The sequence below is a fragment of the Microtus ochrogaster genome, chromosome 2, assembly GCF_000317375.1.
Source record: "Microtus ochrogaster isolate Prairie Vole_2 chromosome 2, MicOch1.0, whole genome shotgun sequence".
Lineage (NCBI taxonomy): Eukaryota > Metazoa > Chordata > Mammalia > Rodentia > Cricetidae > Microtus > Microtus ochrogaster.
In genome coordinates this window covers 60641951-60658885 of record NC_022010.1, presented here as the reverse complement: position 1 = coordinate 60658885, position 16935 = coordinate 60641951, and positions in this window count along the sequence as shown.

Sequence of the window (16935 nt, the reverse complement as noted above, 5' to 3'; positions counted from 1 at the left end):
TATTCAAATGAGGAAAGATATACAATTTATAACCTAATTTTTTAAAGTTTTTATTTTTAACTTGGAAGTCTTATTATTATTATTATCTTATTATTCACAAATCTTAATATTTTGGTTTGAGCAATTGTAAACACTTCATTTATTACTTAATTCATGTTCAATTAGCTTTAAAATTTGATGGATTAAGTCCTTTAAACATTAACACTGTTTAGACTTTTTTGATATTCCAAACTATAATTACCATTTTAATAAATGTATTCTCTAAATATCTGAAATACCTAATATTCCAACCTTATAAGTCTAACAAGACAGACATTTGCAATTTTTATCAAACCCTTATAAATTTAATAATTCAGGCTTATAAATTTAATAAAGTTGCTTCTGTTATCTCTTTCCAACATCTTAAAGTGGATAAAACGTTCATGAAATAACACAGCCACTAATAAACAACTTCCCAATAAACACCAGCTTCTTTCAAATTCATATCTTTGGGGCTTGTACACATAGTTGCCCAATGAAAGGTACCATATGATCCCACCGTATCACTTGGTTATAAGCTTAGGATAACCAAGAACTTGTTAATATGGGTTAGGCTGGCAAGAAACATGGCCTGAGAATGATGTACTAAAGGCAGCTGGTAAAAGGAGATATGGGCTTGGTTGTCCAGTGGTGTCCAGGACAACATTAGTATCCGAGCCTTAGGTTATGACTAACCGCAAGTGATTTTCACTTCTCTGCCCTCAGCAGACTCCTAGTTACAGTTTTCCACTGGGATCCCAACTCAGCGCATGCGATGTCTTCTGTAAACGTTTTGAGCTTTGTCCTTAACTCGGTTTTCAACTCTTTAACATTTGCCTGTCAGGATCCCCAGCCTAAGTTTCAACACACATCTTTGCTGCCTGATTTGACATAATGAATTTAGCACTTTGGGTTTCACTGTTTCAGTTCTCTCAACTCTGCTGCAAAAAATAATTTATTGAGAGGAAAACATTTCTGTCCTTTGGGAGTTATTTTTCTATTAGAGATAACAAAGACATGTTTATAAATCACCTATCATAAAAAGCAAAAATGGAGACTGCCGTGAAAGGGAATGAACACATTTCTGTAAGATCTATGGTAGAGAGAGCTGCAGGGTCACCCTCACACCCCTGCCCCCTGCATTGCCCATGAAATTGTCGCCATTACAAACCAGAAGATGACTTTATAGGCGAGACTAAGACTTTATCTATTGATGAATTATTCAGCCTAACTTAATCACCAAGTCCAGTTTTTACAAGGACTTACCCCTAGCTGCTAGGAAAAGTGGAAGTTGGGAAGATTAAGACCTGAGAGAGAATGGATATTGGACTGTTTAGATAAGAAAAAAAAATCCCTCATAGGTGTGTGCAGTCATTTGGGTTTTAGTTTATTCCAGATGCAGCCAAGTTGACAACCAAGACTAGCCACCATAGGTTTGAAGGAGTCGCTCTGTTGTTAAGATGAAGGAGGCCTCCTGACAAGGACCAGAGAGGGGACTCTACGGTCTGGCTATGGTTCCTAAGCGACAGCAGCATAGGATATGGAGATCTCCATTTCAGAGACAAGGAACTGAATTTTACAGAAATATGAATGAGTTCCTGGCAGTTCTTTCCATCAGAGAGTTTGAATAAGAGTCTAATTCCACTGAGACCTTGACTTTGCCTTTGAAGATACCAAGTGGGGAACTTGGTTGGTCTACCCAGACTTTGGACTGTAGAGCTGTCAGCTAATTGACAGACACTGTGTTAAATGGTGTTTGTGGTTTGTTTTTTTTTTTTTTTCTGGTACAGCAATAGAAGATCAACACACTCTCAAATCCGCTTTCCATTCCGGCCTACAGTCTCGATTTCACAACCTTTAAGGACATGAATATCTGATGCTTTGTTAAAAGGATGAGACCTTACACTCACTCCCCAGTCTCATGTTTTTAGAGGAACTAGCAGATGAGACCGCAAGGTCAAGGTTTAGGTGACTGTACGGAAGTTTCAGCACCTAGGCGAGGATGCTTAATTGAATAACTACCCGAAAGCCTACAGTTTTCCCCTACCGGTCTTGATAGAAGTCTTCTGTGCCAGTCTCTCGTCTTCCCAGGTGGATGGCACATGTCACAATTATCGGTGGGAGACACCCAGCATAATCTAAGAGAATAGAGTTCAGGGTAGGCTGACACTGGAAGGAAACGACAGGAGGAAGTAAAGACACAGAGCCCGAAAGAGGTGCATGGGGGCCTACAGTGGAAAACTTGCCACCATCTCCATGCAGATGATGGGAAAATGCCACAGGGAAGTGCATGTGCAGAAAGCAGGAAGGATGACGACAGAGATGTGTCCCCGTACTGTCAAGCATGCAGCTCCTGCCTGTGCCGAGACATGTGAGAACAGATACGATCTGCTTTTAGTAGTCCTTCATGAAAGCACATTGGAAAGAACGTTCTGAAGCAATGACTTGGGTGTGAATGTTTCTCCCATACTCTTTCTGGGAAGCAGCAATGACCTACAGTGTCTTTAACTGACAGAGCACATTCACTTCCTCAAAGCACAGACTCTACAGTGACCTTTCATTTCCTGACTGGTCATGAAGACGAAGTTGATAGTCATTTTATTGCTACCAGTGTGACATTTTTATATACTTTCCCCGACACAGCACAGAATGTGTTACCCCCTATAATTGCTTTTATATACTACTTGACTTAAGGATTGTTTCAATGGTTTTGCTCCTAAATCACTTTTATTTTCAGGGATAAATGTTTTTAAGAAGTTCCAGCTTCTAAGTAAAGGTTATACCTTCCCCTTCTTTTCTTATGCTCTCCAAACTAAAATGCTATCACTTTTTTTTGTTTGTTTCTGTTTTAAAGAAACAGGCTAAGAAGAGATTTTTGCCACCACACTATATGAGCTCAGTTTTTTTTTTGTGTGTGTGTGTGTGTGTCTGTGTGTGTGTGTGTCTATTAGTCCCCCCTCATTTGTAGCTAAAATTGCAATTGGACAGTATATCTCATGTTCTCACTAGTGGTATTTTTATAAGCGACAATAACAAATTGCATCTGTGAGATCTCCTGAGTGTGCCAAGAGTTTATAGAATCTGTACCAAGGCAAGCTTCTTCACTTCTACTCACAGTCTTACTAAAAACATGTTATTCTATACTTCATCATATATAATATGTATATGTATTTGAGGCAATCTATCACTAAATAATCCAGGATGGTTTTGAACTCACTACGTAGCCAGGCTGTCCTTGAACTTATGATATTCTTTTTAGCTTCCTTCATGCTGAGATTATAGATGACCATCGACCATCACTCTATTTGGTTATGTTATCATTTTTTAAAGGCTGAAAAATAATTTAAAAAGTGCTATTACTAATTTTTTATTTTTGTCATTCACAAGTTTTGTTCTGTATTTTTAAGTCTTGAGGGCGCTATTCATCTGTATTTTGATTCATTTCTTCTTGTAAAGATCCCAAGAGTAATGTATAATAAAGAGTATAATTTTCCTAACAGAAATTTAAGTCTTTCTCATCATGTACAAGGGAGATAGGGTTTGGTTACCTGTCTTAGTTAGGGTTTCTGTGCTGTGAAGAGACACCATGACCACAGCAACTCTTATAGAGAAAAGCACTTAATTGGGGTCCTCACTTACAGTCTCAGAGGTTCACTCCGTTATCATCGTGATAGGAGTACAGCAGCCGCAGGCAGACACTGTGCTAGAGAAAGAGTTAAGAGTTCTGCATCTGGATCTGAAGGCAACAGGAAGTGAACTGAGACACTGAGCCTGGCCTGAGCATCTATGAGACCTCCAACCCATTTTCACAGTGACACAGTTCCTCCAAAAAGGCCATACCTACTCCAAAAATGCCATACTTACTCCAACAAAGCCACACCTCCCAATAGTGCCTCTCGCTATGAGCTTATGGGGACCAGTTACATTCAAACTATCACAATAATCAGTCCATGGAAATAATTCCTCAGGTCTATGAGTCTGAGAAGACAAATCTGTAAACAAATATAATCTGCTGATGGCATATTCATTATATTGCCAGTGATTATGACCATACTTACATGAAATGTAAGATAATGTCTATATTGAAAGATAGTGCAGTATCTTATGACATGGGCAGCAAAGGTGTGGAATAGGGACTATTTGGGCAAGGAGAATAGAGTCACTATCCTAAGACAAACTGTAGGACTTCTAGCGCCCATCATCATCAAGGAACTTTGGATGTTGGAGTAACATTCCTGTGCTTTGGATTTTCATTTATAGTCATAATTAGTACTACCACTATACATGCAATAATTATACAAATATTGTTATTTGTAGGAAAGAGTTGAATTAAACTTTCTGATAGATACAAATTAGTTGACAGAAGTACTTTTTCCTCTCATTTGTCTGCAGTGTCTTTAAAATGAAAATCAATGCTAAACTTTCTACCCTTTAGGATTGGCATTTTCTAATTTTTTTTTAAAAAAATCAAAAACATAATTTCTGATTTATGACTTCCATTTAAATTTTGAAAACCTTGGGTTGTAAATATTAGATGTAATAGACACTCATCACAATGCAGAGAAATCTAACGACTTTATACACCAATGAGTTCAAGGCAGATTTTCCACATTGGTCAAAGACCCATGAGAGGGTTCCCACCCTTTCCCTTCTTCCCGATCTGAACACGGAGCACAGAACACCGTCACTCTTAGCCTTTAAGTTGTTTGGTGTAAATCACGAAGATACCTCGCGTTGGGGACATCATATCCAAACACCAGTATTTAAGCATAAAAGAGAGGGCAGAGGGGGAAAAAAAAAAAAAACACCAAAACCCAAGCCAACAGAAAGAGACCTTTCAATGCTTTCTGTTTGTCTTGGCTACCGTTCTATTGCTGTGAAGAGTCACCAGGTCAGAGGCAACTTGTAAGAGAAAGCATTTAATTGGGGGCTTGCTTTTAATTTCAGAGTGGGCCCACACGTTGCAGGGAGAGGGAGGGAGGGAGAGAGGGAAAAAGGGAGGAAGTTCTCCTGTGGACTTTCGAAACCCTAATTCCCACCCTTAGTGACAGGCCTCCTCCAATAAGGCCACGGCTCCTAAATCTTCCCAAACAGTCCACTTACTGGAACCCAAGCATTCAAATACGCGAGTTTATGGGGCCACTCTCATTCAAAGCACGGTGTTTCTTGAAAAGCTCTGCTCCAAGAGCTTGTTTGGCTTCTTGGGTACACCCACGTCATGTGACCATGCCTTTCTGAAGGAGGCAGGAAAGCAAATCGTTTCTCTCTTTCAGACATACTAAAAGGCCTGTGCGGGAAAGGGTGAGAGGCTCCGAAGAGTTATTGAATTAGCAAGTGAGCGTGTCACCAGTACGCAAGAACGAGGCACAAAGCAAGTTCTTTCAGAAAGTTCTGGAGTGAGCTCCACCAATACAAGCAAGCAAGCAAACAAGCAAGCAAGCAAGCAAGCAAGCAAGCAAGCAAGCAAGCAAGCAAGCAAGCAAAAGAAGGTTTACTGTCTAAAATTTGCGCCATTATGCAGCCCAGACTTAGGAGGTGGGGAACAAACCAAGAGTTTAGGTGTTATTTTGTCTTTTAGGTGTTAGGTCTCTTTCAAAAACAATGAGGTGATAAGGTTTTGAAATGGATGGGCTTTTTTGTGTTTTTTGTTTTTGTTTTTTGTTTTTTAAGAGTTGGGCTTCAGCATCGGAGCCTCTTTACCAGTCTGGCTGCTCCTCTCTCACCTCTACAAACCTGCACAATTATCAGCAAATAACCCTATTATTTATATAATTACTCACTCAGTAAATGTTGGAACCTTCTCTTGAGGAAAACGCATGCAATGAAAATCCAATGATAATTGTCTAATAAATTATCTGACATTTCCAAAGACCTCAGTACCGTTTTTTTTTTCCTGTGCATGCGTACCATTTATTTTTAGCCATGTATTGACTACTGTTAAAAAAATATAATTGTAAAAAATATATGCAAACCATAAAAAAGAATCACCTTCAGAGCTATAATTGAGTGGTTAGGATGAAAGACATTACAGACTGGCTTCCCAGAATTAATAACTCTGATGGAACAAGCTAGCACGCCTAGGCAATGGGATACTTGATTTGTGGAGATTTCATGGCCTGGCAGTTTTGCTGTTTCTGTCTAAGAGTAGATGTGAAGTTACTTAGGTCTCTGCACTGGTTAATCAAAAACCTAGAACTACCATAATTTTAACAGCTGAGTGAGGCTTGCATGAAGGGCTCCTGAACTGGAAGCCATGGGTCCTCTTTCTCTTGAATTGCCACGGAAGCTAATGTTTTCTAAGCAGAATACTGAAGTGACTGCAAGAAATGATGTCATTATACCGTGACCCTCTGCCATCTTGGGCCAGATTCTTCTGTGCTTCTGTGGTGTCTAGATGATGCTGTACCACTACCTTCCACTGTGTGGCCACGGTGTGTCTATAGAGCTTGAACACAGTTACTACTGACAACCCCAAAAGAGAGCTGCCTAGGAAAGGATGAATCTAATCTGAAACACGAGAAGCTATACTTAGTTTTAGTGCTTTGTTACAAAGTTTAAGATTCAAGCTGAGCATCTTGGTATACACCTGTAACTCCAGTTCTTGAGAGACTGAGGCAGGAGAATTGCTGCAAGTTGAAGAACAGCAGGGGCTATATTACAAGACCATATACAAAAACAAAAAGCAAAAAAAGGAAGGATTTTTTTTTTACTGGATATAACTATGACTGCATTTACCTGAATGTTGCCCTAATATTTAAAACTAAGCTTTTTCTTGTATTTTAATAAATAAAAAAAAAAACTAGGTGAAAAGAGAAGTCATATATTTTCCTCTGAAAGTGTAGAGCATAATTACTATGTAATTGCTAAACCAATCAAGATTGTTTCTGTCATTCACATTGTCTTGCAGATGGCCAATGGTGGTATCACGAATGACTCATATCTCTAAGGTCATGAGTCTCAAACTTTCAACACATCCCAAGACCACTCAGAAACTCGTCAAAATGCTGATGGCCTAAACAAACCCCCGAGTTTCTGATTCAGATCTGAAACTTTTATTGGGATTTTTTTTAATTTTTAAAATGACAAATAAAATGCAGTTATTATATACAAGATGCTGTTCTGAAATACGTACAATTAAGATTTTAAAAATCACTATTCTCTTACAAGTTCCCAGTCAGTGCTGATGCTATTGGTCCAAGGAATACACCTTGAGAACTGCTCTATTAAGGAAGTGAGATGAAATTCTGTTTCTACACAGAAACCCACAACTGGTTATGGTGCCGAGCTAAGAAAATATGGACTGTTTGGCTCCAAATGGAACATCTATATTAAATCCCCAAGGCTCAGGGGTCACTGTGGAAGTGGGGGTGGAAGGAGTGTAAAAGCCAGAGGCAGTGAGTGACTACAAGGACATAAGGCTTTCTGGACACAACAGGGCAATCGAACACACAGTGGTTGTGACAACATGTCCAAGACTTGTGTAAGCTCAACTTGTGTAAACTCCTAGCGTGGAAAGGGGAGATGGGCATGAAGTTCCCACCCTTAGCTGAGGAACTGTTGACAACTGATAGCAGCAAATGGGAGAGTCAGTTTTCTTCAAGGGTGTAGCCTCCGGTAGGTCAACCACACACATCCAAAATATATGAGGAGCACAAATTAGACTTTATGATTTAAACAAGAAAAGGATGACACAAAGTTGGGTTGGTAAAGAAGGGGAGTAGACCTCGAAGGAGGCCGGGGATTGGGTGAATATGATCCAAACATGCTTCACTAAAATTTCCAAGAACTAACAAAAATGAGACAAATTCATAAGTAAACAAATAGGCAGAGCAAGCAAACAAAACCCTCGACCAAATTCTGGTTCTACACACGCCCTTTTCTTTTGGCTGGGCACAGTTTCCTACTTATTTGAACTAGATGACAGTGTTTCTAAATGATTCGGGCACTAATCGTGAGTTGGTGATGGGCCTAGAGGACCAGCAATGGCTTTGCCAGGCTAACGTTTCAGAGTTCTACAGGAATCTTTTTGGGAAACCCAGCTAACCCCAAACATAATGATACTATTCCAGGTATGCACACCATGCCTCTAGCCTCAGTTAAGGGGGGCGGGGAATGGGGTGACATACAAATCCCCTCTTCAGTTCTGCACAAGAAAACATATTTTCTTTGCTCAGTCACAGGGCTTTTCCACACATCTCTGTTTGGGGTTTGTAGAAGTGGCAGACTCCCGGGGATGTGTTGCTGTCTGCAAGCTCCCGAAGGTGTGGCAAATTATATCTTTGCACAGGTTCTACCGACTTAACTTGAGAGGGAATTGCATTTATACACTCCACGCTGTGCCTTCCTGGGGCACAGCAACCATTGTGTATACCTACCCCTCCCTTTCTCTTAATGAGGAGATTGATTTCTCCATGGGGGTGGGTGTGCGTGAGTATGTGCGAGTGAGAAAACTCTCCAACACCTTAATTGTGGGTTCCTTAATAGCATTCTATGCAAACATCTACGGCTCCCAAGCCTCAGTCTAACCTGGGTCCTTAGTGTTTCTCTGATACAGCTTTTACCATCCATGAGGTTTCCAGGCCCCTCTCATTTTTTCCCCACTTAACTTGGATGAAACCCGTTTTCCTTCTGTGCTACGGGTCCCGCTACAGTGTCTAAAAATTTCTGGGAAAATCATGGCTAAGGTTTCAGCTACGCTGGCTTTTTTTTTTTTTTTTTGCATCCTTGTGTTTATGTCCGGAACGCTGTGTGGAGGGGGCCACACTTAGCAGCAGAGCTTCACTCGAGGCTGGAGACCTAACGCGGTGGGTTTCTCACTTAGTAGCCAATGAGCAATCAACTCAAAAATCTTAAATTCTGGGGCATAATTAATCCTCTCCTTGTCTTTCCCTCAAAACCCCACTTCCTCTCCTGGGGGGCACTCTGTGTGGTTTGAAGGGGGACACTCCATCTGTCATTGTATCCTCAGAGACACCGGATGCTGCCTCCAAGCATATGCCATTTTCTCTAATGGCCAAGTACCAAGTCATCATCAGGATCAATGGTTGACACCAAATAGGTGTTTTTAGAGAGATTCGCAAATGAGCAAATAAGTGATTATCATCAATAAATGTAGCTGAGCTTGTATTAAACCTAGAAATATGCTCAATCCATCATACTTTGTAGCTTAATGAGATCCATAAATTTACTTTCTGTCTTAATAAATATCACTTCCCTTTTTTGGCCTTAGGGTTATCTTTCCTACAGAATTACTGAGGGGAGGAGAGTCAATTTCTAATATTTTGGAATTGTCTCAAATCATGGCCAAGGCATGTATTAGCTATCGTGTGTGTGCTCATATGTGTGTGTAAGTCCACGCGTGCACTCCCACATACAGCGGGGAGGATAGAGGACAACACTGAGTGTCATTTCTCAGGTGCTGTCCATCTTTATTTGGAAACATGGACTCTCCCTGGCCTTGCAATTCAGGCTAGAATGGCTGAAGAGAGGGCCCAAGGGCTCCATCTGTCTCCCTGTCTTCAGTGCTGTGATTACACACATATATCTTTTTTAAAAATGTGTTTTGGGTATGAGACTCAGATCCTTGCACTTCACCTTATATACTGAACTATTCCCCCCAGACCATATGATAGTTATTTTTGGCTGCAAAATAATGACGTCAAAGGTCAACAGCTTAAACTAGTGTTTCCTATCTGCTGAGAGTCCCGAGGCAGCAAGTCAAGCACTCCTGTGTTGGGTTCTAGGGCTGTCATCCACTTAGAAAGAAAGTATGTTACGCGTCACAGTCATTCGAGGACCAAGACAGGACAGCAGGGCATGCTTCTAAGGTGGCTCACTCACCCGTCATTGGCAGGGCACCTCAGTTCCTTACCACACCTGCCACTGTGGAGGGAACAGAAATACCCTCTCAGACTCGGGAGTTAGTCAACAATGCACAAGCAAGCAGGCACATGGGGAGGAGGCCACCAGCCTGCTGTTTTCTAAACTATTGTACCAACTTATTTTAGCCCCTTGAAGCTAGCTAGTCATCAGTTCCAGCCCACATTCAAAGGGAGAGGAATCAGGCTCCCTTCTTAAAGGGAGGGCTAGCCACAATGGTTGCATTATGTGTGAGTGGGAGTATTGTAAAAATATCCACCAACTAACGTGAGAGAGATACTCATACTTTCTGTAGACGAACCTTGGGACCACAGAATAGGAGGATGGTAGCTCTTCCCTTCATGACAGCTGCAGAGAGGAAGAGAGCAAGCCAAATATTCCAAGAAATGTGTCAGAATGATCCTTGAAAGGTAAGAGAAATCCCTGGGGAGAAGAGGAGAAAGGAAGATCCAGAGAGCTGTGGTATGCAGAGGGTAAGAGCAGCAGGAACACCCACTGAAGAAACACCAGGGGCCACACTCTCATGCAAGCAGAATGCAGGACTGGGGAGGCATTTTACCGCCTGTGATGAAAGGTCTCGGACATTGTGGCTATGGAGTTTCTGTTTCATTACTCCACAGCCTCTGAGTCATCTATTGGGCTGACGGTAGAAAATGTGCGATCTATGAGTCTCTTATTTTGCAACAGACAGGAGAGCAACAAAGCTTTGTTGATAGGCACTGTGTTAATTAAGGGTCCGTTTGCTAGGCCAAGGCATTCTCATGCCTATTTCCACTAGAAAATACAGTGTAGCTGCTTCAAAGGTAAAACCGATAGAAGATGATGCTTGAATAGGTGTAGAAATTGTGGTTCTGATTCCTCAGCCTTGTTTGGGTGAGAAGAAGGTGACAAACCACTTGCTATGAGCTATGAGGTGCTAATTTGTATACCCTGCACGTGCCCTGCAGAGGAGGGATGGGGCCACATCTTCCCTGAGCACCCCTGTCCACACTGGTGTGGGATTGGACCAGCCTAGAGAAGCTACTCCTTTCTGTCATGTGCTCCTGTCCCATAAAGAGCCTTTGGAACAGAAACGGAGGAGGGGGGAGTTGGGGTGCAAAGATAATCTTGGGCTTGATTTTAGACATGTTTTACTCTGATCAGTGCCAATCACCTAGGAGACCTGAGTCTGGAGCTCTGGGAAGGGAAGGTGGGAAGAGAGGAGGATTCTGGGAATATTGGTAGATGAGATGGTCATTCAAGTTACTGTTATAGTGAAGACCATTCCTTGGTGAGCACATAGTGAAGGAGGCTCAGACATCTGAAGGAGCAGTTTCACATCAAGAGAGGAACCAGTGGAGTGGCGGGAAGTTTTCCAAAGCAGGAATAAAATCTGGGAGACAGGCAACACAGGAGCTATGAAAGGGGGGATTTCACGAAGAGAATGGTTTGCTGTGAAAGATCAAGTGAATGAGACAAATCATTCTCTATGGGCTTTGGTTGAGGAAATTTTTACTTTCCATTAAAAGAGTTATTTTGGGGAACATTGAGTATAGATATTTGATCGAAGGACCCAAGAATGAAATGAAGGCAAGAAGGAAAAACATGAATATCTACACTAGGTCATATATACATATGTGTGCATATATAATTATATTATTTACAAGAAGGGACAGAGGGAGATTAAATCTCTCATAGCTTTGAAATTTCATTGAGCAAGCATTAGAGTCCTCTTGCCCACATGCAAACTATGTCTATCCTTGAGTGTGAATCAGGCCGTCCATCCTCCCAACACATTTCCCTGGTGAGCTGTCTTACCACAGTGCTCCGTGCCCGGCTCTAAAGCATTTTCTAGTTGTGCACACAGCCTGGTTTTGTGTGAAGCCTGAAGAATTCTTTCTATTTTGTCTCCAGTTACCATTCTACTGATAAGGGGAGCGTTGTCTCCCTTCTGACTTCAGCAGCGCACTCTTGTACGTCTGGGGGATTTTTTTTTATGATGCAAAGTTATCCTTTTTTAGAATTCTCATATTTGTACTTTGCACAAAAGACTTGAATATTTATTATTTAGATGAATCCTGTCAGGAGCAGCAATTTTGGAGGCAATTTGTGTTCTTATTTTTCTTCCTTAAATACATTTTCTCTGTGTTCTCATTCTGAAACTCAAATATCTTACTCAATTGTTTTGCTTGGCATTCTGCTATATCATCAAAGCCTCTAAGGTCCTGAAGCTGTCTCCCCATTGTGTTTTCTCTTCCCATCAGTCAGGACATAGATTACATAGCACCTTTTCCTGGTGACCATGATACTTATGATTCTTTATGCGGGAAAACACTTGCCCCCAAGTTGGATTGTTTGTCAATCACGATCTATTTTTCTCTCTGGTGTATGAGTGTATGTATGTGTGGTTGCGTGTGTGTGTGTGTGTGTGTGTGTGTGAATGCACATGCAAGTGTCTGTATTTTCATGTGGAGGTTGGAGTCAACTTAAGTTGTCTTAATTGCTCTTCACCTTGGATATCAAAACAGGGTCTTTCACTTGAACCAAGAGCTTGACAATTTGGCATGTCTAGGCTAGCCAGTTTGCTGCAGGAATCCAGTTATGGGTTTACAGGTGGGTTGTCATATCAATATGGTATTCATGTAGGTTCTTATGCTCTATTTTAAGATTACTTTTCATTCTTGAAATTATAATACAACTACATTTTCCTTTCCCTTTCTCCCCTTCAAATCTTCCCATATACTTCTCCCCACTCTCCTTCAAATTCATTATTTCATAATAATTTCATAATAATTATTTTCATAATCATATTATTTCATAATTCATAATTGTTGTTGCATACACACACACATATATATATACACACACACACATATTCCTATATATAATATCTTCAGTACATATGTTACTTATCTGTATGTATTCAGGGTTGACCATTTGGCACTGAACAACCAATTGGTTTGTTCTTCCCTGGGGAAAAGTACCTTTCCCATTCCAAGCTTTCCCCGGTTTCCTAGTGTCCTTTAGGGTTGGAAATCATTGGCTTTCACCGTCTACTTTGGCATGGTCACTGGTGTCATCCTTGTTCAGTTCGTGTTTGGACAGCCATGTTGGTGAGACTTTGCGGGTGTGGATTCTTTCATTACTAGGAGACTCAGTCCCACAGCAACCCCCTGGTCCTCTGGCTCTTACAGTCTCTCCTCCCCGACTTCTGCACTGTTCCCCGAGCCTTAGCATGGGAGTATTTCGATGTGGTGTCCATTGAGACTGGGCTCCACAACTCTGCATTTTGACTTTGGCATTTTGTAGTGGTCTCTGTTACAAAGAGAAGTTCCCTTGATGACGGGCGAAGACTACACTCATTGTGAGTTTGAGAACAGATGTTTGCAGACTATTGCCTGGAATTCATGTGGGTGTGAGGGATCTTAACTCCATTCCCACAAGGGTTTTATCCACTGAGCTATCTTCCCAGCCCCTTAATGTTTACTGTAGATGAACATTTACCCCAATGAGTTTCCACCGTGACTCAGTTTGACAATGTTGAAATTACCCTGGAAACAAAATCTTGTTGGAGGATTTAAAAAAAAAATAAATAAACTGTTTCCTGAAATCTCATATTTTGTCACCCACTCTCTTCTGGCAGTCTGGTGGCTCTATCAGGAATAATTTCCTCTTATAGAGATTGTGATGCTTTATTGTGATATGTGCTGAAATGTTAGTCATTCTGCAGTGGATAGTGCTAGAATTTTGTTCAGTATTCTGAGGTCTGCCTGCCGGGTACCTCATCGACTGTGGCAGGATGCCCGTTTTGATCAATATATACACAATTTTAACTATAAATTCCCTAAATATGGTTGGGCAAGTGCCCATGATTTATTTATTTCTGCTTGCCAATTAGGTCCAAGGAGCCATAATAATAGACTCACTAGAAACATGAAAGAAACTGTTAGAGAAAGAGCCAAAGCACGAGAGAAAACTTTCCTCCTCTCCACATTTACCGTTAAGCCCATCACCATTTTTGTTTTATGTCAACTCACTTTATCCCTCAGAATTCATCCAGCCTCTAAAGGAATCTTTTAGCTTGGAGAATATCTCCATCAGTCTGGACTTTGAAAATTCTTGTTTAATGTATAGTGCATGTGATCAGGGAATCTGGGTGTATTGGTAGCTCATTATTACGATGGTGCTCGTGGGCGTTGGGAACTATAATGTCTGTATTTAATGGCATTTGTGGCTCGCCCCTGGCTTGCAATTACCTGCCAAGTGTAGTGGCTGGATTGAAAGCGTGATTGCAGCAGCCCATTTTAAGAGATCTCCTACTGGCTCCTTGATGATAATTTGACCTAAAGCATAGTGTGTTTGTGTGTGTGTGTGTGTGTGTGTGTGTGTGTGTGTGTGTGTGTGTGTGTGTGTAGTGAGCAGGCTTTCCCCTTGAGCAGTAATAGGAAACTTCCCAGGGAACGGAACAAACCAAATAATATTTCTTTTCAATATTAGCCTTGCTCAACCAGCTGAATATTCTTGATAAAACAGCAAATGGCACTCCTTGACCTCATGCCCCAGGCAAGAGACACCTGGTCTGTGGAGGACACGGTGAGTTTGCCTGTGGTGGAGACAGCACAAGGCCGTGATAGAGGTGCCTGGTCTCAAGAGGGGCTGACTGTCCACGGAGCTGAGCAGGTGACAGGAGGCTCTGTTGACTCAGCCATTTTGCATCCATTTGTCTGAGATGAGCACTGAAGCACTGACACCCTTCTCCTGCTTTTCCTAGGAAGTGTCGCACAGCTTGGGCAGCTGTGTGAGATCACCCTCCACCCCTGAAGGATGGATGCTGATGCTGCATTCACAGAGCTGCCTACAAAGAAAACAACACAGAAGGCAGGATTTCAGGTTCCCACTGCAGGGCACACGGAGAGATAAAAATAATAGCAAAAAAAAAAATGCATGCAAATGTAGACACTTCCGTCCTAAGAGCCTTTCTGTGTCTGAATGGAGCAGCCTAGAACTTAGGGCCATTGTTCTCTGATGTGTTGTTTTAACTGTCTTAATTATTTTATTTCTGCATAGAATAGAAATTAATTAAATTGTCTGCCAATTATTAAGAATTCATATTACAAAGAGTCTTTTTGGTTTTACACATTTGTAAAATCAATGTTTAATCACTGTAGAAAAAAATCACAAAGCAAGACAAAGCAAAGCATAGAAAAAGCTAGCATTTATATGACTATGTTGCCAGCACTGGGCACTGTAATAAATGATTTTTAGAAACTCACGTTCTTTTTTTTTTTTCCCAGATGTCCCTGGGTATACCTGGAACCTCTTATGTAGACTAGGCTGGTATTGAACTCACAGAGAACTACCTGTTCCTGCCTTCTGAGTCCTTGTATTTGTTTATTTAAATTTCATAGCAACCTTATAAAGTAGCTTTTCACCTGCCCACATTTTACACATGAGAAAAAAGAGGAATAAAGAAGTCAACACCCCGGAATGGCTTTGCAGTTTTGTTTTTATCACATTGTGCTCATCTCCAGAACTATGTGCATCATGTCACCACAGAGATACTCGAGGTTATCCAAGATAGCACTAGGGCCTCTTTCTATTAGTAGTGCAATGGAGCGCAGCTCAATTGCATAAGATGTATATATATTTGGCTTTTTTAAACATGACTCTCACATAGCCCACCCCCCCTTTCATGGATGAAGAAATAAACTCATCCATAGAGGAACTGAATGAGTTGTCCCAAATCCCATGGCTTCGGTGGGAAAGGAGAAACCTCTTTGTGAGCACCACACCTCTGTGAGCTGCATTTCTGGTTTGCTCTGCTCTGAGTCGCTGCATGGCTTTAGTCTGCTGAAAGTGCGTGTTTCCATCATCGTATGACGTGTTTCCTAGTAGAAGGTGACGAGTGAGGGCATTGTCTCCTCCCCCACCCAGCTGGGCCTTACCATCTCCAGCTCCACATCCGCCCCTGTGCTGGCTGTACCCTCATGTAGCTGTCCTTTAGAGAACTGTCCTTGTTCCTGTCGCCTCTCAGGGTCTAGCAAACCAAACTTAGGACGGGTAAGGAGCTCTGGTGTGGACAACACGACAGGTCTCTGTCGCTCAGAGTCAGTACCACATCTGGATTAGAGATGTATTTTCGCATTGCACAGCTGTTCTCACACCATTTGCTTAGAACCAGTATAGATATTTCCTTTCAAAATGTCTGATAACTATTTTCTTAATATTAAAATGATTTGTTAAGGTGAATTATATGAGCCGAAGAAAGTCTCAAAAATCATTTTGAACATTTAATTCAGGGTCATTTCTCCTGTTTCCATATTTCCAAGCTTTAATGCTTTTCTATTTCAAATCAATTACTTTCTATTCATTGTGTAAGCACACATATTTTGGAGTGATAGCAGAAGAATAGCTACGAACCACTCCCCAGCCTTCCCCTTTAATTTCACAGCGCCCCCATCTTTCTGTGTTCTCTGCTGAAATTCCTTTGTTACATCACTGTAATTTCATGCTTAGCTTTCTCCTACCAACTTACAGCACATCTTGTTATGGAAGTGTTCTCTGGTGCGGCCCCCTCACTGGGGCTCTCTCTTTAAAGAACACTTCATGAAGACAAAAACTTCCAGTTTTTGAAGACGCATGTAGGGCAAAATCCAAACATTTTTAACTGTTTTAAAATATAAACCACCACCATCATTTATAACTGACTTCCTTTGATTTGTGGCTAGAAAAAATGAGCTAGGAGAAGTCCTGGAAGCCAGGCGGTGGTTGCACATGCCTTTAAGCCCAGAACTCGGGAGGCAGAGACAGGCAGATCTCTGTGAGTTTGAGGCCAGCCTGGTCTACAAGAGCTAGTTCCAGGACAGGCTCCAAAGCTACAGCGAAAAATCAAAAAAACAAACAAACAAACAAAAAAATAAGTCCTGAAAATTTTGGGACAATGCCCTCATCCAAGTTTCCCCCAAAATTAAGGGCCCAGGAAGTATGTATAAAAGCATCCAGCTAGAATCCAACTTTATCCTTAACTCCCTAGACTCATCATCCACAATCCTCTTGACC